Source organism: Manis pentadactyla, chromosome 14 (assembly GCF_030020395.1).
Source record: "Manis pentadactyla isolate mManPen7 chromosome 14, mManPen7.hap1, whole genome shotgun sequence".
In the NCBI taxonomy this organism is placed as follows: Eukaryota; Metazoa; Chordata; class Mammalia; order Pholidota; family Manidae; genus Manis; species Manis pentadactyla.
This window is the reverse complement of record NC_080032.1, coordinates 50,986,143-51,011,056: the sequence shown is the minus strand read 5'-3', so window position 1 is coordinate 51,011,056 and position 24,914 is coordinate 50,986,143. Positions and strand designations below refer to the sequence as shown.

At 40.4% G+C, this 24,914-nt stretch overlaps 1 long non-coding RNA gene across 1 annotated transcript; it reads left to right on the top strand.

The window, feature by feature from the left end:
* The first annotated feature begins 3,966 nt into the window (after positions 1 to 3,966).
* On the top strand, positions 3,967 to 16,806 carry LOC130680609 (uncharacterized). The gene is made up of 3 exons (XR_008993627.1): positions 3,967 to 4,644; positions 5,077 to 5,313; positions 16,400 to 16,806. It is a non-coding gene; the product is annotated as an uncharacterized LOC130680609 (long non-coding RNA).
* Positions 16,807 to 24,914: the final 8,108 nt, after the last annotated feature.

Sequence of the window (24,914 nt, the reverse complement as noted above, 5' to 3'; positions counted from 1 at the left end):
TGTTCCTAAATCTTTGTACATGGTATGGTGAGGAGCAAAATGCAAATTATTCTTGAAAGCCTATGACTTCCTTGTGGTTCTGGCCTTTTGGCCACTCTGTCCACTTGGAGCCTAACTGCTTGCACATGGGAGTCCTCACACTGCTTTGGGCTTTGAGGGATGGTCCTCTGAGCACAGGGGTCGGACCTGCTGCCCTGGTCTCCGTGGGCCTCTGCTCTGCGGTGGTGGCCCCTTTGGGCAGAGGGAGGGTGAAGAGGCTGCACTCTGCTAGCTCTGCCCAGCAGGCCTGCCCTCTGCTCGGTGGCGTCCCGCCAAGCCCGCAGTTACTCTTGTGTCCACACACTCCCCCCTAGATTGTCAGGGCATGCACAGCCGTCCCCATGGGGGCACAGAGGGAGCCTCCTGGGCCTGCCTGCCTGTGCGCTTCAACCTTTGAAGCACAGCCCTGCATAACGGCGTGACGGTTGAATGAAAATCTCTCAAGTTCAACTCAGCTATTTTCTCTTTTCTTGTCTTTTTGTCCCACCTTGTTGCTCTTTACTCTCTTGCTGGGCTGTGTTTGCATTTCCTTTAGAATGTGTGGTTCCCATCCCATCCAGCAGATCTCAGGTTATCTCAGTTTTGATTCTAAAAATGTCATCTCTGCTTTTTTCCCCCACCCTTATCTTTTGTCTTTGGAAAATACAGGTATTTAGCCATGAAACCTTTGGAGATTCTCTTCCCAGGGCTTTCTTTTAGAACAACCCAATTGAGGTCTGAGTCAACAAAACTCATATCTCAGTCTTAAGCTCTAATATGAAATCTGACAAATGGGTTAAGCTTTATCACAGGAAGCAAAATGGTAAGCCATCACAGATTTTTTTTTGCCTGTGTACTTTCGTTATGAGAAAACCATGACACTGAATTTGGGATATGCTCTCCTATTTTTTAAGCAAGCTCATAGTTGATGTCTGTTGAAGCCAGGGGTCTTCAAACCCTGGTACACCATATGATTACGAATGGCTTCGAATTGTCCTGTAGCATTCATAAAAGTGTCCATCACGGCCTGGGGCAGATATGTTGATAGTGATCAATTATTTGCCTCTCTGTTTTTGCATTCCCAGGTATTCCTGAAAGTGACTCAGTACATTGACCTGGTTAGGTTGCTGTCAGATGGAGTTTTGAGCTGCTGGTCTCAAGTAGTTTGCTTTCTTTCCTTGACACCCAGCTTCTATTTATAGTCAACAGATGATCAGAAGCCAGGGTCAAGGGCAGTTGTTCAATCAAGCCAGGCTGTTGTGTGGTGACTGCTGACCGGCAAGGTGTGTGATTACCCTCTGGCCATGCCAGGTCCTGCTAGTGCTGCCAGCACTTATGTAATTCAAGCAAAAACAAGTTAATCTCAGTTCATTTTGCAGAAGCAAAGCCGGTTAACTGTTTTGGAAACCCCAGGTAGTCAAACTGCTTCCCAAGTTTAGATGCAAGTTGAAAATTAAAAACAGTCCTGTCTGAAGTCCTGGGGTCTACCATGACACAGTTTGACTTTCCTTCCTGTTTAGGATTCAGAGACAGAAGCATGTTATCTCAACCCCTTTCTGACAAATAGCATTGAGTACTTTTATAGAACATAAATGAGCAAACTAATTTCAATAGCTCAGAAGGATGAATTTTTCATAGCTCTCCAAGTACTGGAAGGGAGAGACATATTACATCAATCATATGAATTAGCACAGTATCATGATTTCAGAAATAAGGTCAGCCCTAAGAGAAATCAGGCAATGAATAAGTACATATACTGTTCAGGGGGGAAATAGAGCTCAAGTCATTGTTTTTAACTGGTGGGCTGTGGGTAATGCTATAGCATGTCCCTGCACCTTAGGGATTGAAGAGGGAAAATGCCTGCTTTGGTGGATAAAACTTTGCTGGCACTGATATGCAGAATTCTTGGCAGATTCTGCTTTGTACTTGCAAATGACTTTCACAATAATTCCAACCATCATTACTCATCGGGCACTGTGTGTGAGTGACAGATGCTTTGTAATAGTGAGGAAACAGTCCAAGGATCTGAGAGTCCACAGTCACTTTTCCCACCCAAGAACTAACAAAGTCCAGCACCTTCAGCATCTTCCTGAGGGAGGCTGGAGTGCTTCTCCTTTCTCAGGAGGGGAAACTGATGCACAGTAAGAGTAGGTTCCTTCTGGGAGCCAGGATGACACTTGACCTCAATTTCTCCCCTGGAAGTGAAGGACTCAGACAGGTTATGTGCCAGGAATCCTTCCATCCCTCCCTTGGGGAATTCTTAGGGAGATGGGGCTTCTTGCTTGGAGATGGTTATTTCACTTTGAGGATAAAAATTAGTGAGTTGCCTTGTTCATAAAAGTTGTATTTGAGGCTCCTAGAATATAAACGTTTGACATTTCTGGGCTTTGAAAAACTCTTTCTAAGTGAAACCGTGTGGTTTGGTGGCTGAGAGCACCTTTTTTGGGGTCCACTCTGCCCACGGTTGAATCCTTGCTCTGCCACCTACCATATGACCTTCAGCAGCAATTTATTTAACCTCTTCAAGCAGTGGTTTCCTTGTACGTAAAGTGCGGATGATGACAGATGGGGCTGTGAAGTGACAGCCCTGCCTGTGCACCGTGCTGCGTCATGTCACCACCCCTCAGATGGATTAGCCTCTGGTTCTGAGTGTGCCTGTGAGGCCCAGGCTCAGATTCTCACTTGGGGTGGAGAACAGAGCGCAGATAAGACAGGCCACCAGCTGGGTCCAGCTACCTACGCTCTGGCTGTTGCCCACCCCTTTCTCTCCCATTACTCCTGGACAGAATCTGTGTTAAAGATTACTGTATAGGTATACATAGTGGGCCTTTGCCACATATTTATTAGTTGTGTGATTAAATTTAAAGCTATCTTTAATAAAATCCCAAATGGTCTCGCTGTTTGCCTTTCTAGCTATGTGTAGGAAGTGGTATTTTGAGTTTTGATACAGAAATACCACCACACAAAAGAAAACCCAAACCATTTGGATTGAGCATTTGATTGATAAAATATGTGTTACTATAAGAATCTTGAAGAGCTAATTCATAGAAGAGGTAACACAAATGGCTAATGAATATGAAAAAGCATTTCAATTTCATTGGCAATTAAAAAATGCAAAATCGAAGAACAATGAATTCAAATTTTCACCTATCAAAATGGCATTTAAACACAAGAGAACATACTGTTAGTGAGGATGCAGAAAGATGGGTAATTACACTGGGCTGATGAGAAATTTGGTACCGTCACTGGAAAGTTATTTGCCAATATATAATAAACATTTAAAGTGGTCATTATCATGCTATGTAGTCATCCATTTTAAAGAAATAATATTTTTAAAAAGTGAACAAGGAGTTATGTTCAAAGATAGCTGTTGTAGGGTTATAATTTTAAATAGGAAGAATTAGAAATAAGCTCAGTACAACAAATGGATGGTAAAATATGCTACTTAGAATGAAATATTATGGTTGCATTAAAACGAGACTTTAGTAATAATCTATGACCATACCTACAATTTATGAAGAAATTGCTATATGCAGGCCCCCAGGCTAAGCACTCTGAGTATATATTATTTCATTTAAACCTTATTATGACACATCAGTAACCCTCCTAACTTCCAACAATTTATTATCATTTAAGTCTATTTGACAAATTAGAAAAGTGAAAAAAATATTAACATGGGAGAATACTCTTGATATTCTCTTAAGCAAAATAAAAGTAATCATTAGTATACAAAATTGCTTATAGTTTTAGCCCAATCATATAAATACAATAAACCTACCCATGTTAGGAGTAGGGACCAAAATTCCAAACTGTAGAATGTGTAGCTTTGTATTGTCACAAAGTTCCTGAAGTGGAAGTAGGGCCTGGGGGATGGATGGCAGCTCATCTCCCAGCACCTTCTACTCATCACCTTTCCAGGGCTGTGGTTGCTTAGTGAGGAACTTCTCCCTGTATTGGGGCATTACAGGTAACTTAACGCTTCTCAAATACAACTTTGACTAGCAAGGCAATGCACTCACTGGAAAAAAAATGTTTTTACAATGAAACTGTAGAAGTGTTGCATAAAAAATACTTCTAGACGTTTAGAAAACAGAAAAGCAATTTGTTTTACTAATTTTTTTCTATAAGCGGGTAATTCTATCTTTTTTCCTCCAGTCCTTTTAGTTCTGACAGCTCCGTAATTTAAGCAGGAAAGGGGAAAACTGCAAAGCGTGGTGGCCAGAGGGAAACCAGAGGCGTGTCTGCCGGCACCTGCAGGAGAGAGCCACGTGGTGCTTGCACGTGTTGCAAGGGAAAAAAGTATCAAAGTGAGGTTGGCAAAGCCTTGAGCATTATGCAACCTCCTGTAGCTGCTGAAAATGCTTTAACAAAATTTAAAAACTATTTACAAACGAAAGACTCTCTTAAGGAGTAAAGCCTCTTGTCCTTGTTCTCTAAGAGTAGAGATGCTCCTACAAGTCAGCCTGGTGGCTAATTAGGGACAGTCACTCTACGAGAAGAAACAAGAAAACAGCTCGGAGCCCCCAGGCTGCTGTTTGCAGGATCTCTGAGATCTAAGCTGGAGTTGACTTTGAGGTCGCCCTGCATCTACCGACTCCGAGGTTCTGAAGCTGCGCCCAGAGCAGGGTGAGCCCTGAGCGCCTGCAGGACCCCGAGCAAGCAGGGGAACGGCCTGGCGTCCCAGGCACGAGGCAGCCCCTGTGGGTAGGAGGCCAGATAGGGTTGGGCCCCAGGCAGCACCCAGCTCACGCGGGGGTGGCTGTGCTCAGCGGCAGAGGGCCCGCCCGTTTGCTGGGGCTCTCCTGCTGGGTTCTACGAAGAGGTGGCCAAAATCCGAAGGCTCAGAGAGCCCCGCACCCGGCTCCGGCCCGAAGGCAGAAGCGGGGAGTTTGGGGGTCAGCCCCCACTGGGCAGGGTCCAGCAGCTGGGCGGGAGAGATGCGGAGTACAGGCTCTGGAAGGGCTCCCGGCCACACTGCGCGGACTTTCCCGGGCACTTTCACATTTCTTCAGAGCCACTCACCATTCCTTCAGCTGATGCTTGCCCAGTGTATTACAGGCCCTGAGAAGCAAGAGAAATAAGACACCGCAGCCGGCCTCCCAGAACCCAGGGAGGAGGCAGCGAGCCAGCAAGCCTCAGTGGCGGCCTGGAGACCAGCAGACCGTGGGCACCCCGTGGAGAAGAATCTCACCCAAGCCGGGGCAGAGGAAGGGACAGGCCCGAGCTGTGTCTTACCTCGGTCCCATCAGACTTTACCGGGCTTGTGAATCACCTGGGGATCGTGCTGCAGGGCAGGTTGGTATTCAGCAGGTCCAGAGTGGAGCCTGACAGTCGGTGTTTCTAACAAGCTCCCGGGAACTGCTGCTGCTGGTCTGAGGTCCACATTTTAAGCGGCAGGATCCCAAGTGGTATCTCAGGAGGAGCTAGCCAGGTAGAGGGGTGGGAAGGGATGTTTCTAAGAGAGGGAGCATCCCAAGAGCGCCCCTGCAGAAGCGTGGAGGTTGGACCTTGAGAGAGGCTGAGCTTTTGCTGGGTAGCCCTGAAACCCTGGGCTTGCCTTTTCATTCTACTAGGGTTTTGATTCTTTGAAGACTCACTCCAAACTTGGTATTTTGAGGATAAGGCTCACCTCACACGTGTCCTTCTGGCTGATAGCCTTGTTACCTTAGTAATCCTTTTCTGCCTTGTAGGTGATAAGGTCCTTGGAGCAAGTCCAGTAGAGGATGACCAGTCACTATGGCTGATTTCTTCAAGTCCAAGTCTACAGCTCCCCAAGGCAGGTCAGGGTTTTCTTCTCCTCGGCTAGTACAGTGCCTGATACACAGGAGCAGCTTGTGCTCCTTATGGCCTGAGTTTGAAGTGAATGAGTGAATGAATACTAATACCCGAAATTGAGCTCAGAAGGAGAAGAGCAGAGTGGGTGGAGCACAGGCCCTGGAGTTAGAATGCTAGGGGCAAATCCCCGCTGTGCCATGTACTGGCTGTGTCTTGTGACCTCTCTGTGCCACGATTTCCTCATCTGTAAAGTGGGGATGACAGTAGTACCACCCTCAAAGAGTTGTTGTGAGCTTCACATAACATAATGCATATAACTTGTTTCCAGCAAGTGTAAATATTCACTAACTATTACCTGTTATTTTTGTTAAGAGTGGAGGTTACCATTAGCCAACTTGACCACATATTAACAGGTATAGTTTGGGGGGATGGACGTATTTGTCTAAGGTAGAGCTTCTGAGCAAAAGTCATTTATTTTTGCCATGTCTGCTCTCTAGTAACATATAATGACAGGTAATTGTATTACTTTTCATAAAGTGTTTCCTTGACACTAAAAATAGCAAATCACAGAGAAAGACAGAACTAGAGATCTTGGCAGAGTACTTCAAGTGGCACCCCAGTGTGTGAGCTAGTTTCATGAGATCACCTCTAGTTATTGGAGGTGTGGTATAGGAGAACATTATTCTGCCTCCTTAGGAGATCACCTGAGCTGGGCTTCTGGAATTCCAGTGGACCATAAAAATAGGAATGAATATTTGGTTAACAGCCAGCCAGCCTATATAGACCACACTGAAACTGTGTGCTGTATGAATGAGAAGGACTAGGACCTCATAACATCACCACTTAATACTGTGGTGGGTTGCTTATAGTTTAGAGTGTTTACTGAAAAGCCCTGGGGCTAATGCCATCTATCTTCTTTTTTCCTTTGCCTGTGAATACTTAGAGCTTCACTGCCTAATACAACACACACTAGCCACCTGTGGCTATTTATATTAAATAAAATTCAATAAAATCTAAAAAATTTCATTTCATATTAAGTACTTAATAACCACATATAGCTAGGAGTTAGCAAATTGGACAGCACAGATGTAGATCTAAAACATTCCACTGGGCAGCTCTGACTTGAGCATAAGTGTTTCACTTGAGGGTTGCAGATTGTAATTGAGATACCCAGAGATGGCAAAACCTAGAACTCATGCAATGAGGATGTTGCAGAAATGAATGCAAAAATTAGGAAATGTAAAGGGTAAGTTTACTTTTAGACTATAAAATTTGACTCTACTTTTTTTTTTGTTCAACAGTTATTAAAAAACTAGACACTTATTCTATGTATAACTCCAGATTATGGGCTCTGCGGATGATAACAAAGTCTGGTGGATGCAGTCACTGATCCTAAATTGCTTGCCATTGAGTTGGGTAGGTACTAAATACATGAAGAACATTTAGTAGCAGTCCAAGGAGGTATGTGCGAGAAACTGACAAAATGCAGTGAGTACAGAGTGGGTTTGATGGAAGACATGATGCTTAACTTTGACACAATAGGAAGCACGATTGGACCTGAGCCAAAGAAACAGAAATGGGAGCAGCATTCTGGGAAGACAGCAGCAGGTACTCGAGGCAAAATAAAATATTAGTAGTCAGTCAAATTGGAAATGGGCTGGTGTCAGATTTTGGAAGGACTTGAAGGCCAGCTAAGATGATTAGACTTTATCCTACAGACAGTGGGAGTCACAGAAGGGTTGTGAGCAGAAGAGCACACTCATTCAAGTAGTGTTTTGCCAATGTGAGTCTGGCAGGGATTAAAAGCTAGACTGGAGGAGCCAGCTGTCCTTGCTGGGTGACAGCCCAGAGGTTATGGGAAAAATCCAGGCAAGAAATAAGAAGGACCTGAAATAGGTCAGTGAAAGGGGAAATGGAAAGAGAGGTGATAAAAAGGAAAACTTTTTAGGTTTTGACTGAGCAGGGATGAGAAGTGGAAGAAATGTAGACAAAGATGGCTCACCTGCTTTGGATGTTTGGAGTTAAGGAAATATCTATTGATTTGGAATTTGGGAGGCAACTCCTAGGTGTAACTTCATCAGATGCCACCACATAACCTCCCTGAAATGCTGTTTAATGTTCTTTTCTGCATTGAGTGTTTACCTGCCTCCAGAGCAAGCAATCTGGGCCAGTGACTGCATCTATCAGGCTTTGCTTTCTTCTCCGGAGGCCCTAGCTTAGTACCATGCATGGAAAAAGTGCCCAGTGAGTGAACAGCTATCCTACAGTTAACAGAAGAGTCAAGCTCTCTTGCCTAAGCCTGCTCTTTAAAGTTACTGAGGTTAAGAGAAGGATTCACTTGTTTGTTATAAAAATCCTGAGAAAATGTTCAATTATGTTGGTGAATAGTGAAGAATGCCCACAATATGCCAGAGGTCTGCAAAATAGGGATACAAATACCTACCCTATATAGCACACAGAGGATTAAGTGAGATGTTGCCCAAACTACTTAGTAAGTAGTAAGCCATCAGGAAATGTCATGTGATTCTAATGTAATGAATGAAGCGTATGTGGGATTGGATAACCCTATATATAATTTTATGGCACCCAGTATCTCTCCACTACATCATGTGTTGAGTGTCATAAAATGAGGAAAGTTCTAGGGGTTATTCCAGATCACTCTGGGCAGAATTGTTAAAAGGTCTTATTTGCTCAATGAGGCAGAACCAAGGAGGGCCCAGCCCCAGACCAAACCATACATTCAGGTTTCTGACTCACCCCTCACTGGTCCCTGCCTCTTTACTCCTTAGCAATGGGACCATTAGTGGAACATTGGAAGGTAAGACATATAACAATATTAAAGAAAATTTTCCAGGTGGAGGCAACAGCATTTGTATGTGGTATGACTAATTTTTATAAGTGTGAGAAAATCAGTGTCTTTGCACTCAAGTTCAACATGTTACCTGCTGCCAGCATGTCCCCCCACCCCTCCAGGCTGGACCATGGCACCCTAAGGTGAAGGCCACAGCCTCTTCCCTGGCTGCCTGCCAGCTGGTTCTCCCTTCTGTGCCTCACCCTATGTCTCATGGCCAGACAAAGCTATTTAATAGACTGCCTTCCACTCATCAAGAACCCACAGGGAACAGGAAGTCTAAACTCCGCTGCTTGGTTTTGCTCCAAAAATCTTGTCCACCAAGTTGAGTCAACCATATTTTCTCATTTTCCTGTGCAATGGTGCATCCTTAGTCCCCGGAGGGAAGAAGTGCTCTATTGGACTGACAGATCCAAGGCTCCCTTCCCCCTGTTCTGTGGCCACGGCCCTTATCTGGATGACCTTACTGTTGTCCTCTGCTCTGCTAAATGGTGCTCATTCTTCAGGACACAGCCAAGATCTACTTCCTCCACAAAGCCCTTTCTGATTATTCCACCCTGAAGTCATGCCACCTTTTTCTGAACCCCTGCTGCACCATTTACAGTGACAAGAGATTTGCCACTCCTTAACTGCTTCTTTCTCATGTTTTCCAACCCAGTTGAAGTCAGGGTTTAAGTCTTGCCCTTCAAATCGCATCATCAGGGTGGAAGGTAAGGGCTCTGTGGCATTTAAGAATCTAACTAGCTCAGGGTTTGCAGAGTGCCATCTCAGAGACCTGACCAAGGGGCAGAGGCATCCATCTCCCCTCTCCCCCGGCACCTGGTTCCAGTCTCGTCTTCTATCAGAGAAGACCTGGTCTTAGTTGCTTATATATCAAGTACCTGGGTAAACTTGTGTTGGAGAAAAGTTTCCTTAACCAAAGCTTGAGAACTACAGGTTCCAGCCATTGGAGCTTGGGGGTGAGCTGACTAGTTACGGTGGTGAGGAGTATTTTAGATCAGCCCATTCTCATTCATGACTATCTGAAAGCTGAACTACTTTGGAGAAGTAGAGGATGGGGCTCAGACCTTGGGAGACCCATCATCTCCCCATTCCCCCCAAAATAAGTTGTTCCTTGTAGGAAATTTGGAAAGCACAGGAAAGTATAAAGAAAATAAAAATTATCTCTAATCTTGCCACCCAGGAAGAAACAGTGTTAATCGTGGTGTACTTCCCAGTTTTCCAATCATACACGCTCGCGTAAATATGCTTGGTCAGAGTTGAGATCATCCCGTAGGTTGAACTGGGGAGCATCCTCTTTTCTTCCTTTCACGCACAGTTATACCATGACCACTAACAGTCCTCTTAGATACATTCCTAAGTGTCCCGTTACAGGTTGGCTCCCCAGGAAGCCGGCTCCAAGATGGAGCTTGGCATGTGGATGTTTATTAGGGAAATCAACAGCTGCAAAAAGGAAGAGCAGAAGTAGAACTAGCAGAGGGAGCAGCTGAGCTGTGACATACAGGCCACCTTCCTGGGGAACTCTGGAGTGGGCATGGCCCTCCTGAGCATCAAAGGCTGGAGTGAAGGCTGGAGCTTTATGGCCCCAGGGGGACACTCACTGTTTTGAGGCTGCCCCTGGAAGGAAGCGTGATCTTAGGCTAGGCAGTGTTCTTCAGGCAAGGCAGTCCTCAAAGAGGGCTTAACAGCAAAGACGGTCTTGGGGCAGCATTCCCAGGAGCTAGGAGAGTAACTCCTTCATTCTCAGGGGGATCTGCACAGCATGTCACAGCCTCTTGTTGCATTCATAATACTACTCTGTATGGCCAATAATAAGAGTGGCTGAAATTGAGTACTTACCATATGAGAGCATTGTGCTAGGCCGTCCCACTTAGCCTACAATTCTTAATGAGGTGATTATTAATGGTAGCCCTGTTACCAATGAAGAAATAATTGGGTCTCACAGCTGATAAGTGGGAGAACCAGAATTTGAACCCTGAGTCCTTTTTTTGTTTTGGTGAATATTTAAAAGAGTGTTTTTAGGTAGGAATTTAAGTTTGCAGGCAAAAAATTCTTACTACATATCAAAGTGATAGGAGTTATGCTGCTCTTTGCTTTCATCTCTAGGATGAGCTAAAGGATGATTTTCAGAAATAGTACAAATGATCATTGCCAGCCCCCAAAATAGGAACACTGTGAATAAAGGACACTGAAGTTGTGACTAAAGGACAATAGAGACTGTGAGGAGTTACTTATGACATATTTCTTTCAAACTCTTTTATTCAAAACACAAAGCAGCAACTCCATCTTAAGGTGGAAACTGCAGCTCAGCCTGTCCCCTTTTTTCTCCTGTGCATGTAAATTGTCATTTGTACCACAAGTGACCAGGCTAGGGTGGGCTGTGGCCATCCCAGATCCTTGTATGCATGCAACATTCAGTGTCATTTCTTATTTTTGAAAAGCTATTCCAATTAAGGGACAAAATTAACATTTTATTCTTTATATTATTATAGATGTTAGGAATTTTTTTTTTGGTTAAATTCATCTCCCATTATCACCTTCCTATGACTATTTTATTAATTTTTCCTTAATCCTACCCAGACTTTTCATATTTTTAAATGAAAATCTTCCTAAAAAGAGACTTTAACCAAATTTCATCTACCATGCTATTTGTCATCCTATAATCTTCTACACATTGCTTATTAGTCAAAATGAATAATGTTTCACAGAGATAACATTTATTTATTAATCCCACTTCGGCATCAGCACAAAAATTAAAATTCAGGGCCAGTTACTGTGGGGAGTGTTCTCAGCCCTGTGGGTGGTTGCTGGGCAGCCCGTGGGCAGGCTTGGGGAAGAAGAGCGAGCTACCCCCACCCCCCACCTGCCACCGGCGCTGCAATAGGTGCCCTGGCTGTCACTCTCAACGTGCTAAGTAACAGGGCCATGCAATTTGCCTCCTTTAACCCAAGTTGCTTACTTTTCCCCTTGAATGGAAAATGAATCCGGTTTAGCGCCAGCACCATTTACAACCATACTTCCTCTGCCAGGCATGAGGGGGGAAAAAAAGTGTTTCCCACTTCAGGAAATAAGGAACTTCTTTTTCTTTCTTTGGGTTTTACAATCTTCCTTCTCTCTCTTTTTCTTTCCTTCTTTGTTAAGAAAGCCTATTATTTACAGCCTGTTAAACCAGGATCAAGGCAAGAGATCAAGCTCAGGAAAAAGAGAGCGTCCAGGACCGTCCTTCGTGGACCATGAACACCTTGCACATCTTGTGCAAAGCCGTGTTAAATCATCTTCACTTGTTACCCGCTATTCTTGGGCTTCTGAAACAAACACCAGCACACACATTGACGAGTCAGAATTCCTGCCAATATTGAGTGCCTCGAATTAGCAGGAGGTGGTTCTGGGGCGTAGGGCTGGGGGCAGAAGGAGTCCTCCTGGGACCCAAGGAGGAGATGGAAGAACTGATGTAGGCAAGAGGCAGTGCTCACGGGATTTGACGAGAAGTCAGTGGGGCCACACGCCTGTGGCAGCACACAACCAGCATACCCTCTGCTTGCTGCCTGCTCACACACTAGGCTGAACACAGACCTAACACTGCATCTCGCACAGAGTAAATGCTCAACAAATGTGTTGGCAGTGCACAAACATTCGTGTGTGGAGCCTGGATACTGGAAATTCTGTTGGAACAGCTGCACTTGGTCACAGAGTTGCAGGGGAGCGTATTTTGGGCCTCACATAATTTCCTGTCTTAGGGACAAAGAAAATGGACTAGCGGCCAAGGCTGGCACGCGGTTCCTGGCTGAATGTGAACCAGGCTTCACTCTGCATCATCAAAAGCACTCTTAGGTTTTCTCCCCTCAGAGTAACTTAATGTTCGTCTGCCTGCTCAGAGTGTGCAAGAGCTAGTAAGGGTGGTTCAGGGTCCCCTTCAGCGCAGCTTCAGCTGGATTCCATGCTGCTGCAGATTTATAAAAGCTGGTCCAGGAGAAGGATGCCAAGCCACTAATTTAAGGTTCTTCTTTGTTAACACTTCCCCTCTCCTTTCTCCTTTCTCTTCCTCTAAGTAATTTAGATCCAGGGTTGGGCACCGACCCAGTCTGCTCACTGGGCTTCCTGCCGGCAGACCTCTACTTTCACCCAGTCTCCCCCCCATATCCTCACATACTTCTTCCTTCCTTAAGTTGCTTTTTGCAGTACCTCCTCCAGCTGTTTGTCCTTTCTCTTAAAGATCACATTCATCCACTATTGCTTCATAGGATCACATCAGCTCTCTCCCAATCACAGACAACAGAACTCCCAGACCAGTGTGTCTTAAAGTAGAAGCCAAGCCACCGTGATAGTCTTCAGAGGTTTTCTCCAAGGTCTAGGAGCTCTCTGAGTTTGAGAACACTGCCCTGTAATTTTTTTCACCTGAACAGCACACCCTTCCTAATGCTGGGCATTTGGATTTTTAAGCCCAGCATAGTGTTTTACACTAATCTTGTGATGGCAGGTACTGGGCAGAGGCACAACAAGGAGAGAGAGAGAAGAATTGAAATCAGGCAAAGAGGTTATACACCCAAGTGAGAGGGGAAAACGGAGGAGCCATTAGTAGAAGGATGGAGAAAGAGGATCAGAGGTGGAGGAAGCCAGTGAGCTCCCCCACGAGATAACTTTGTAATCTGAAAGCAAACAGCATGCTTCAGATGACTGAGAGGGAGAAGGCAGCAGAATGGTAGAGTCAGGGATGCTGGGAAGAGGAAAGGCTGGAGGACCAAGTGTCTTTTGGGATGAGAGAAGCACACATTAGAATCAGCAGGCCTTGGCCTGGCAGGACAGGCTCCAGAAACTGGGATCTCCTTCCTCTCACTCTTCTGCCCACATCTGATGCTTTCCATCCTTGCCCCTGATTTCTTGGATATCTTATGTTTCTTTTTCTCTTTCCTGAGTCAGTCAACTAATCAATTGATCAATCAATCAAACTTCCTCCCTTCTCCCCCTTTTCCTCTTTTACTTTAAAAGTGTTTTGCAAACTATAGGTCTTGACATATTAATAGGTTGTAAAACAAGTGTTGTGGATTATAGGAAGCATTCCAAATATTGAGATGGACTATAATATGCAGAATAATATGCAATTAAATAGAAAACAGTGCATCTTAGAGTAGCAGTAAACTTCTTTTTCAGTTGTGTGTGGGTATGATTGTGGGTCAAATTATTTTTGTACTGTGGATTATGGTCAAGAAAAGTTTGAAGGCCACTGGCATATAATTTACAACTAGAAAAGTCTATTATTTTATAGAACTAATAATGATTTTCTAATGAGGACTTTTAAGGGGATCATATTTATAACACTTTAAATATTTCTTTTTCTTAATTTGTACCCCAAGCAAACATAATCCTGAATTTTAGAATTACATTTTCCTCAAACTTTTTCTCCTCATGGATTAGCATACATGGGAAAGAAAGATGTTCTCTCACTAAAAAACTTCATAAAACCCAGAGTTTACATAACATTCTGGCTTCAGTTAAATCTTAGGGGGTATCCACTTGCTGGGTGCAAACTAGTTGTTGGCTCAGGGCGGATTTCATTAAGCACTCTTGGATGCAGTTATGGCAGGTAACAGGATGCTGAGACATGGCATTAATGAATTTTTTATAAATTATGGCAGACTTTGTCTGGAACTAGGACAGGCAAATGGAGGGGACCCAAGCCCACCTTCAAGAAACTTCCTTGACTTGAAGTCTGTTCTGCTTATCAGGAGAAGGCTCAATTTACTTGATATGCCCTAGTTCACCAAACAAGTAGTGACTCAACAGCGTCTTACTACGCTGATGGAAATAAGGAACTTCTTTTTCTTTCTTTGTGAAATGGGGACTGTAATGGGGCAGTAAAATTACTGAAATCAGGAAATTTAACACTGATACAGAACTATCATTTAATCTGTGGTCCACATTCAAATTTGTACAGATATTTTGCGCCCCCCCAGTCCATCCAGCATCAAAGTCACAATAATATGCTATACTTTTCTAAATTATAAAAAATAATTAATTTTTTTCTTTTTAAATCAGAAGTATTTGAGTATAAACAACTGACAATGGGCAAAGGAGAGTATTCTCTTATAGGCTGACTCTGATTTTTCCTGCTCAAATCATATATATTACCTTTTGATCACCTTCAAGTGTTTTTCATTGTTTTATTTTTATTATATGGTTAGATATGGTATGTAGCAAGGGATATTAAGGCCAGGAACAATGTTTTGGTGCACATCTTATAGAATTTTTTATTTTATAGTGAGTGAAGGATAAATATTCACTCATTCATTTATTCAATTATTCATTCAATAGTCAAATGAATCCTACTATTCCAACAGTTGAATCCTACAGTTGAATCTACTGTGAGCCAGACAAAACATAGGCCTTGAAATTAAATTATTTTCAATTGTAAATTGAAAACTCAAAATTTGTAGACTATCTCCCTCTTAGTAGAACTGTCCATAAACATCTTTGGCCAATAATTGGTTATCTGTTGTTTAAGGAAACACACACACACACACACACATACAGACTAAGATCTCACAGTCTCAAGAGTATGGGTTTGATTTAAACCCATGCAATCTTAAGTAGGTAAAATCCCACATGCTGATATGTGCCCAGGCAGAAAGACTCACTTAAATCAGTTGCTTTTAATGGAAGGAATAGTCTTGTTTTTGAGTTATAGAGTGATGCTGCTTCTATTTTTTAAAAACACATTAAGTATTTTGAAAATTATTATTAATCAACTTATTGAGGCATAATTTACTTCAAATAAAAAGCACGAAGTATATTGTCTGATGAGATTTGGCAACAATATACACCTATGTATATCACCACCGACCTAGATGTTTGATTATTTCCATCACCTAATATAGTTGAGTCCTGCCTCTTTGAAGACAAGCCCACCTCCCACTTTCATCCCTGTCCTAGGCAACTACCATTCTGATTTCTATCACCATAGATACTTTTTCCAGGTTTTAGAACTTCATATAAATGGAATTATACAGTGTATATTCTTTTGTGTCATTCACTTAATGGTTTTGAGAGTTATCCATCCACTTTGTTGTGGTGTCTGTGTTTTGCTCTTTTTATTACTGAGTAGAATTCCATTTCATGAAGATACTGCAATTTGTTTATTTGCTCATCTGTGATGAACATTTGTGTTGCTTCCAGTTTTTGGCTATTATGAATGAAGCTGCTGCATACATTACCATATATTTCCTTCTGTGGAAATATGTTTTCCTTTCTCTTGGATAAATACCTAGAAGTAAAATTGCTGAGTTATAGAGTAAGTAAATACTTAACTTATAAGAAACTAACAAGTTATTTTTCAAAGTGGTTGTATCATTTACATACCTATTGACAGTGTATGAGAGTACCGGTTTCTCTATATCCTTACCAACATTTGGTATTGTCAGTCTTTTCTCATTGTGGTTTTAATTTGCATTTCCATGATCACTAATAATGTTGAGTATCTTTTATTTCTGAGTTCTTTGACCATGTATATAACCTCTTTTTGAAATGGCTTTTCTTGTTTTTTGTTTATTTTTCCCCCACTGGGTTGCTTCTTATTATTGAGTTGTAAGAGTTTTTTTACATGTTTTGGATACAAGATATTTGTCAGATATATGTATTGCTAATGTTTTCTCTGAGTCTGTGGCTTATCTGTGTATTTCTTGGGTGTCTTTTGAGGAGCAAAAGTTCTTAACTCTGATGAATAATAGTTTCTCTCTTTTTTTTTTTCTTTTATGGTTAAAGCTTCCTGTTTCCCAAGAAATCTTTGCCTACCCAAATTGTGAAGATATTCTCCTGGAGTCCTTCTTCAAGCTTTAGCTTTTACATTTAAGTCTGTGGTCCCTTTTGAATTATTTATTTATTTTTTGTATTTTGTGAAATAAGGGTTGAGATTCATTTTCTTCCGTATGGATGTTCACTTGTTTCAACATAATTTGCTTAAAAGGCTGTTTTCTCTAATGAATTATTTTGGCACCTTTGTAAAAAATCAGTTGATTGTATATGTCAGTTGTACATATGTATACATATACATGTATATTCACTTAAGCACTAGTATATTTAAATGCTGGTGTATTTTTTTAATCTAAATTTATAATAATAGCAAAATCCAAAGAATGATATGTTGTTTTATTACATAAAGAAGAAGGGGAAAAAAAGAAAAAGAAAAGGGGGAAAAAATCTTGGTGATGGCTCATTTCCAATTTGACAGGCTGATCATAAATATTTGTGATCTTTGTGCTTTGTTAGAAGGACAATAGATATATTCTCATTGTTTTATATTATTAATTTATATGCTTACATATAAATTTTAGAGATTTTTATTGAATAATATATCTTCTTAAATACTGAAACAGAATATGTATTTTTCTTAAAATAAAAGTTTAGCTAAGCCATCAGAAAAACTCTAGACTGGGTTGGTTTATGTCGTGAATGTGTTCAGGCTTGGGCTGGTGCCTGCAACTAACCAAAAAGACATGGGTCAAGTAGTGCGCGCTGTAGCATGTTCCCTGCTAAGTTCCCTCCTCATTCCGTGATGTCCCTCAGCTCTAACATATGGAGACTCCACACCAGCCATATATTCCCTGAGCCCAGTCTGTGAGGGGCTTCCTGAAAATGTGGGCTTATTCCCTTGCCCTTCACCCCCATTCTGGCTCTCCTTCAAATCCTGACGGTAACTGGAGAGAAGAATGTATCCTGTTCTGAGGCAGAACCCACCACACCGGTGACAACAGTCTGGATGAAGCCTTCCTGATGGGCCTGCAGACCTCCCCTTGTGCCACCAACAGCCCTTTGTGGGGGACCAAAGGAGGCCACAAGAGTGTAGGAGAAAGGGAGGTACATGTGAGCTCTGCTTTATAATAAGCCATATGGTACGGTTGTGAGTCACAGTTAATTGTTTCAGTTACTTTATTCATGCTTAAAATACTCCCTGACTTCATTCAGCAAGGAAGAATGGTCCAAAGAAAGAAAAAACTCAAAACTTGGAGTCAAAGACCTGGGTTGTAGTACCAGCTCTTTCCCTTGCCTCATGTGTACCCATAAATAGTAGGAATACTATAAAGTGACACACAAGATTGTTGTAAGTATCAAACAAGAGCACTCTATAAGGTGTGTTATTCAAATGTATTCAAATTATCTTCCCTTCGGTAGACTCCGAAGTTGCTGATACTGAAATCTGAATCACTACTTAGATGGTTGAAATCAAGTGCATAATGACTTTTAGTTGTGTGCTGGATTCACTCTCTTATAAGCTCATCACCAAACATTTGCTTGCTGAATGATTCCCAGCCACCTTGAAATACATGAGTAGGTTCTACAGAGGGTTGTTGTTAGGACCCTAGGTCATAGTCAACTTGTCTTTTGTTAAGGATTAATACTTTGGCCTCAGAAACATTGAAAATACTGACAAGACCAAGGGCTAGAAATAGTGTACCTTTGTCTATGGCATATAAATAAAAACAAAAACAAAACCTTTTGCCAAAAGCCTATATAAGTATCTTATTTCAACAATTATAAAATAGATATTATTACATCTTTTCCTAGAGATGAGCTAATTTCAATAAATATTTTGTTGGTAACCATTTTTCCCCAACTGTAATAGTAATGCAATCTCCTAATAGAAAACTTACAGACTACAGATTTGTATAAAGTTGAAACTAAAAATTCTTCATGACCTATGCATCTGGAGATAACCATTAACATTTTAATGCATATTTTCCAGTCATTTATACTCACACATATATATGTGTTTTTAGAAAATTTATAAACTATTCTTGATACAGTTTTGCATCCTGCTTTTCCCTTACTTAATAACATAAGCAGATCCAATGTCAACGAATGTTCTCCAAAAAAATAATTTTGATGGCTGCGTAGTACTTTATCTGAACTTACCATATCTAAAAATTCTTTACATAGATTTTTAGCAAGTTAATTTTATAAAAACTTAATTTTATCTACTTAAATCAGTAAATGTTAGATTTGAGTTGCTGAAAACTCTTGATCCTGTTTGGAGTAAGGAAAATAAAGTATGTACACTCAAATACATACATGAAACTCAAAGGTAGACCATGCATTCTCAAGGAAATTTAGTACTATAGATATACTGTATCTATTTATAAACTCTCAGTATTGTGTATCTATGCTCTGTCCATAAAAACAAGTAAGTTTTTTCACCTGTCAAAACAATTTTTGCCTCCTTTGGAGTGATAGCACCCACTACTAAAATTCATGAGGGAGCAATTAGGAAAAAGAATGTCTGAAAGAATTTCTTGGAGGGGGTGTAATGAAAAATAGGTTGAAAAACATTGAAATAGTTCTGTGGGGAATTGAAATCCTTCAGGGCAAATCAATGCTTTAAACCTAAGCTTATATCAAAGAAATAAATTTCCTCTCAAACATATAAAATCTTCTGATGTAATACTCTAAGTTCTACTTGATACTAGGCTGTCACTTCTTTATGAGTGCAGCATGCAGAGGAAAGAAAATATGCAAGTTAAATTAAGGTTGAAATTCCAAATGTTGTAATTAGGTTAAGCAGTTGTCACTACATTATAAAACTATTCTGTCAAAGGGAAAATTCATTTCTTCTACTGTAAAAACCCAGAATTAATAATTATTCTCTTAAAAGAAAATATGATATTTTCTTTGTATTTAAATTGATAATCTTCAGTGGTTTTCCTACTGTGAATTCTCGTTTCATATACAAGTCTAAGAATTAAAAAGATACCATTACCACAAAAACAAAAGTGGAAGCTAGATGTATTGGCCTATTTTTTTAAATAACAGCTTTATAAATACATAAATATTTATATGTTTCTTTATAAATATATTAAATAGTTATATATTATATATAATATATAAATGTTTATGTATTATATGTAAGTATATAAGTTAAATACATAAATATTTATATAGTATACATAATATATAGATGTTTTGTATATTTTATATATGAGATATAATTCACATACCATAAAATTCATGCTTGTAGAATGTATACCCTTTTAGAATGTATAGTGGTTTTTAGTACATTTACAGAGTTGTCCAATTATCACCACTATCTAATTTCAGAAAATCACCCTGAAAGAAACTCCATAACCATTAGCTTTCACTCTCCATTCCCCTTTTCCCACAGACCCTGAAACCACTAATTTGCTTCCTTTCTCTACAGATTCTGGACATTTCACATAAATGGATTCATACAAGATGTCCTTTGTGACTGGTTTCTTTCACTTAACATAATATTTTCAAGATTTTTTTTCATGTTGTACCATGTATCTGTACTTTATTCCTTTTTATAGCTAAATAACATTCCATTGCATTGGATATACCACCATTTGTTTATCCATTCATTAGTTCACTATTTATATTGTTTCTACATTTTAGCTATTATGAGTAATGCTGCCATGAACATTTGTTAATAAGTTTTCATGTAGACATGTGCTTCATTTCTCTTGGTTATATACATAGGAGTGGAATTCCTGGATCATATGGTAACTCCACGATTAACATTTTGAGAAACTATCAAACCATTTTCAAAAGTTACTATACTGTTTTATAATTCTGCCAGCAGTGTGTAAAAGCTCCAGGTTTTCCATATTCTCACCAGTACTTGTTATTGTCTGTCTTATTTAATTCAGTCATGGTGGAATTTAGTGCTATTTCATGGTGGTTTTAATTTGCGTTTCACCAATGAATAATAATGTTGAGCATTTTTCATTTACTTATTGGTCTTTCATGTGTCTTCTTTAGAGAGATGTCTATTCAAATACTTTTCTCATTTTTTTTTTGAGAGGGCATATCTTATATTTATTGATCAAATGGTTGTTAACAACAATAAAATTCTGTATAGGGGACTCAATGCACAATCATTAATCAACCCCAAGCCTAATTCTCAACAGTCTCCAATCTTCTAAAGTATAATGAACAAGTTCTTACATGGTGAACAAATTCTTACATAGTGAATAAGTTCTTACACGGTGAACAGTGCAAGGGCAGTCATCACAGAAACTTTCGGTTTTGATCACGCATGATGAACCATAAACAATCAGGTCAAATATGAATATTCGTTTGATTTTTATACTTGATTTATATGTGGATCCCACATTTCTCCCTTTATTATTATTATTATTTTTTTTTAATAAAATGCTGAAGTGGTAAGTAGATGTAAGATAAAGGTAGAAAACTTAGTTTAGTGTTGTAAGAGAGCAAATGTAGATGATCAGGTGTGTGCCTGTAGACTAAGTATTAATCCAAGCTAGACAAGGGCAATAAAACATCCACGGATGCAGAAGATTTCTCTCAAAACAGAGGGGGAGAGGTTCAAAGCCTCACCTCTGTTGATCCCCAAGTTCTCACCTGATGGACCCTTGCGACTGTGCCTGTCTTAGGTTGTTCCTCCCTTGAGGAATCTTACCCGTGTCTGCCTAACCAGTCATCTTCCGGGGCCATACAGGGAAATGTGAAGTTGGTAAGTGAGAGGGAAGCCTTATTGTTTGAAAAGGTTAGCTTTTTACTTCTTTGCATATTTATGCCCTGTAGCTTCTATGCCCAGCATTTGTCTTGAGGTATCTTTAGCACTCGGAGGAATTATGATACTCGGTAAATTCGATATGAGGCACGAATTCTATTTAAGGGTTATAATTAGGAAGGAAGAAGAAAAGGTATAGAGGTAGCAGACGCAAGAAAACATGGGGAGATTGATTATTTCTTTGACATATCTTCTTGTAGAGTAATTTAAGCATGTATAGGTTTTAAACTACTAATTAAATTGCACACACACATTAACATAATAGGAATACTGTTATATAACCAAAGCAGGTCTATAATTACCAGCCATCCCCAGTGAGGCCAAGAAAACCAGTTAGGCATCCTAGGCATTTGTGAAAATTTGTCTATGATATGGTGGATATTGTCCAACTGTACTTGAACAGTCTGAGAGAAATCAGGCAAATTAAAACAGCCCATTCCTGGGAATTGTTCACATCCCATATGTTCTTTTGACAGTAGATAATCTATAGTCACAAGATTTTGGAGCGCTGCAACTTGCACTTCTCCTAATTCTTGGTTGAGTTCCGACAGTATAGATCCAGTCAAATTTGTTGTTTTATTGTATGCACAGGCCAGCTTAGATATCTCCTTCTTCATTCCAGTGGCAAGTCCAGGAACTGGTGGGATGAATGCAGCTACAACTGCAGCATCACCTGGATCTTTCTTGAGGTGTTTTGATGATCATCTTCTGGTATGACTCTTCCAGAGAGTGCTGATGTTGGAAGTTCTTCTTCATATCGTATCTTAGTTCATTATCTGGGTAGCCAAATTAGGCTTTGATCCTCTGTATAAATACAAACAGACCCTTTGCCCACACTTTGATCTGCCCTTTATACTATTGTGTAGAACTCATTGGAGGTTACCACACAGGAACTGCTTTTTTTTTTCTTTCTTAAGAGAAAAGAATATTATCAGAAAAGTGTACCTCCATAGCCAATCATCTGACACCCTTTAAGTGATCAAAGTTAAGGATATTTAAAGCATGCATTAATCATTGATTTACAGATAGTTTTATCCTATCATGGAGTAATCCCCCTAGTTTGGTCTGTTTTCTATCTTTTTGTTGTTGTTGTTGTTATATTTAATCTACACTTAAATGAAGAATATTATGTTTACTAGGCTCTCCCCTATACCAAGTCCCTGCTATAAACCCCTTTACAGTCACTGTCCATCAGCATAGCAAAATGTTGTAGAATCACTACTTGTCTTCTCAGTGTTGTACAGCCCTCACCTTTCTCCCACCCCGCCATGCATGCTGATCTTAATACCCGCCTTCTTCCTCCTCCCCCTTATCCCTCCCTACCCACCCATCCTCCCCAGTCCCTTTCCCTTTGGTACCTGTTACTTCATTCTTGAGTTCTGTGATTCTGCTGCTGTTTTGTTCCTTCAGTTTTTCCTTTGTTCTTATACTCCACAGATGAGTGAGATCATTTGGTATTTCTCTTTCTCCGCTTGGCTTGTTTCACTGAGCATAATACCCTCCAGCTCCATCCATGTTGCTGCAAATGGTAGGATTTGCCCTCTTCTTATGGCTGAGTAGTATTCCATTGTGTATATGTACCACATCTTCTTTATCCATTCATCTATCGATGGACATTTAGGTTGTTTCCAATTCTTGCCTATTGTAAATAGTGCTGCAATAAACATAGGGGTGCATTGATCTTTCTCAAACTTGATTGCTGCGTTCTTAGGGTAAATTCCTAGGAGTGGAATTCCTTGGTCAAATGGTAAGTCTGTTTTGAGCATTTTGATGAACTTCCATACTGCTTTCCACAATGGTTGAACTAATTTACATTCCCACCAGCAATGTAGGAGGGTTCCCCTTTCTCTACAGCCTCGCCAACATTTGTTGTTGTTTGTCTTTTGGATGGCAGCCATCCTTACTGGTGTGAGGTGATACTTCGTTGTAGTTTTAATTTGCATTTCTCTGATAATTAGCGATGTGGAGCATCTTTTCATGTGTCTGTTGGCCGTCTGTATTTCTTTTTTGGAGAACTGTCTGTTCAGTTCCTCTGCCCATTTTTTAATTGGATTATTTGATTTTTGTTTGTTGAGGCGTGTGAGCTCTTTATATATTTTGGACATCAACCCTTTATCAGATCTGTCATTTACAAATATATTCTCCCATACTGTAGGGTTCCTTTTTGTTCTATTGATGGTGTCTTTTGCTGTACAAAGCTTTTCAGCTTAATATAGTCCCACTTCTTCATTTTTGCTGTTGTTTTCCTTGCCCGGGGAAATATATTCAAGAAGACGTCGCTCATGTTTATGTCTAAGAGGTTTTTGCCTAAGTTTATTACCACGAGTTTAATGGTTTCGTGACTTACATTCAGGTCTTTGATCCATTTTGAGTTTACTTTTGTATATGGGGTTAGACGATGGTCCAGTTTCATTCTCCTACATGTAGCTGTCCAGTTTTGCCAGCATCATCTGTTGAAGAGACTGTCATTTCACCATTGTATGTCCATGGCTCCTTTATCAAATATTAATTGACCATATATGTCTGGGTTAATGTCTGGAGTCTCTAGTCTGTTCCACTGGTCTGTTGCTCTGTTCTTGTGCCAGTACCAAATTGTCTTGATTACTATGGCTTTATAGTAGAGCTTGAAATTGGGAAGTGAGATCCCCCCTACTTTATTCTTCTTTCTCAGGATTGCTTTGGCTATTCGGGGTCTTTGGTGTTTCCATATGAATTGTTGAATTATTTGTTCCAGTTCGTTGAAGAATGTTGCTGGTAGTTTCATAGGGATTGCATCAAATCTGTATATTGCTTTCGGCAGGATGGCCATTTTGATGATATTAATTCTTCCTAGCCATGAGCATGGGATGAGTTTCCATTTGTTAGTGTCCCCTTTATTTTCTCTTAAGAGTGACTTGTAGTTTTCAGAGTATATGTCATTCACTTGTTTGGTTAGATTTATTCCTACATATTTTATTCTTTTTGATACAATTGTGAATGGAATTGTTTTCCTGATTTCTCTTTCTATTGGTTCATTGTTAGTGTATAGGAAAGCTACAGATTTCTGTGTGTTAATTTTGTATCCTGCAACTTTGCTGTATTCCGATATCAGTTCTAATAGTTTTGGGGTGGAGTCTTTAGGGTTTTTTATGTACAATATCATGTCATCTGCAAATAGTGACAGTTTAACTTCTTCTTTACCAGTCTGGATTCCTTGTATTTCTTTGTTTTGTCTGACTGCCATGGCTAGGACCTCCAGTACTATGTTAAATAGCAGTGGGGAGAGTGGGCATCCCTGTCTAGTTCCCAATCTCAGAGGAAAAGCTTTCAGCTTCTCATTGTTCAGTATAATGTTGGCTGTGGGTTTATGATATATGGCCTTTATTATGTTGAGGTACTTGCCCTCTATTCTCATTTTGCTGAGAGTTTTTTTCATGAATGGATGTTGAATTTTGTCAAATGCTTTTTCATCATCTATGGAGATGATCATGTGGTTTTTGTCTTTCTTTTTGTTGATGTGGTGGATGATGTTGATGGATTTTCGAATGTTGTACCTTCCTTGCATCCCTGGGATGAATCCCACTTGGTCATGGTGTATGATCCTTTTGATATACTGTTGAATTCAGTTTGCTAATATTTTATTGAGTATTTTTGCATCTACATTCATCAGGGATATTGGTCTGTAATTTTCTTTTTTGGCGGGGTCTTTGCCTGGTTTTGGTATTAGGGTGATGTTGGCTTCATAGAATG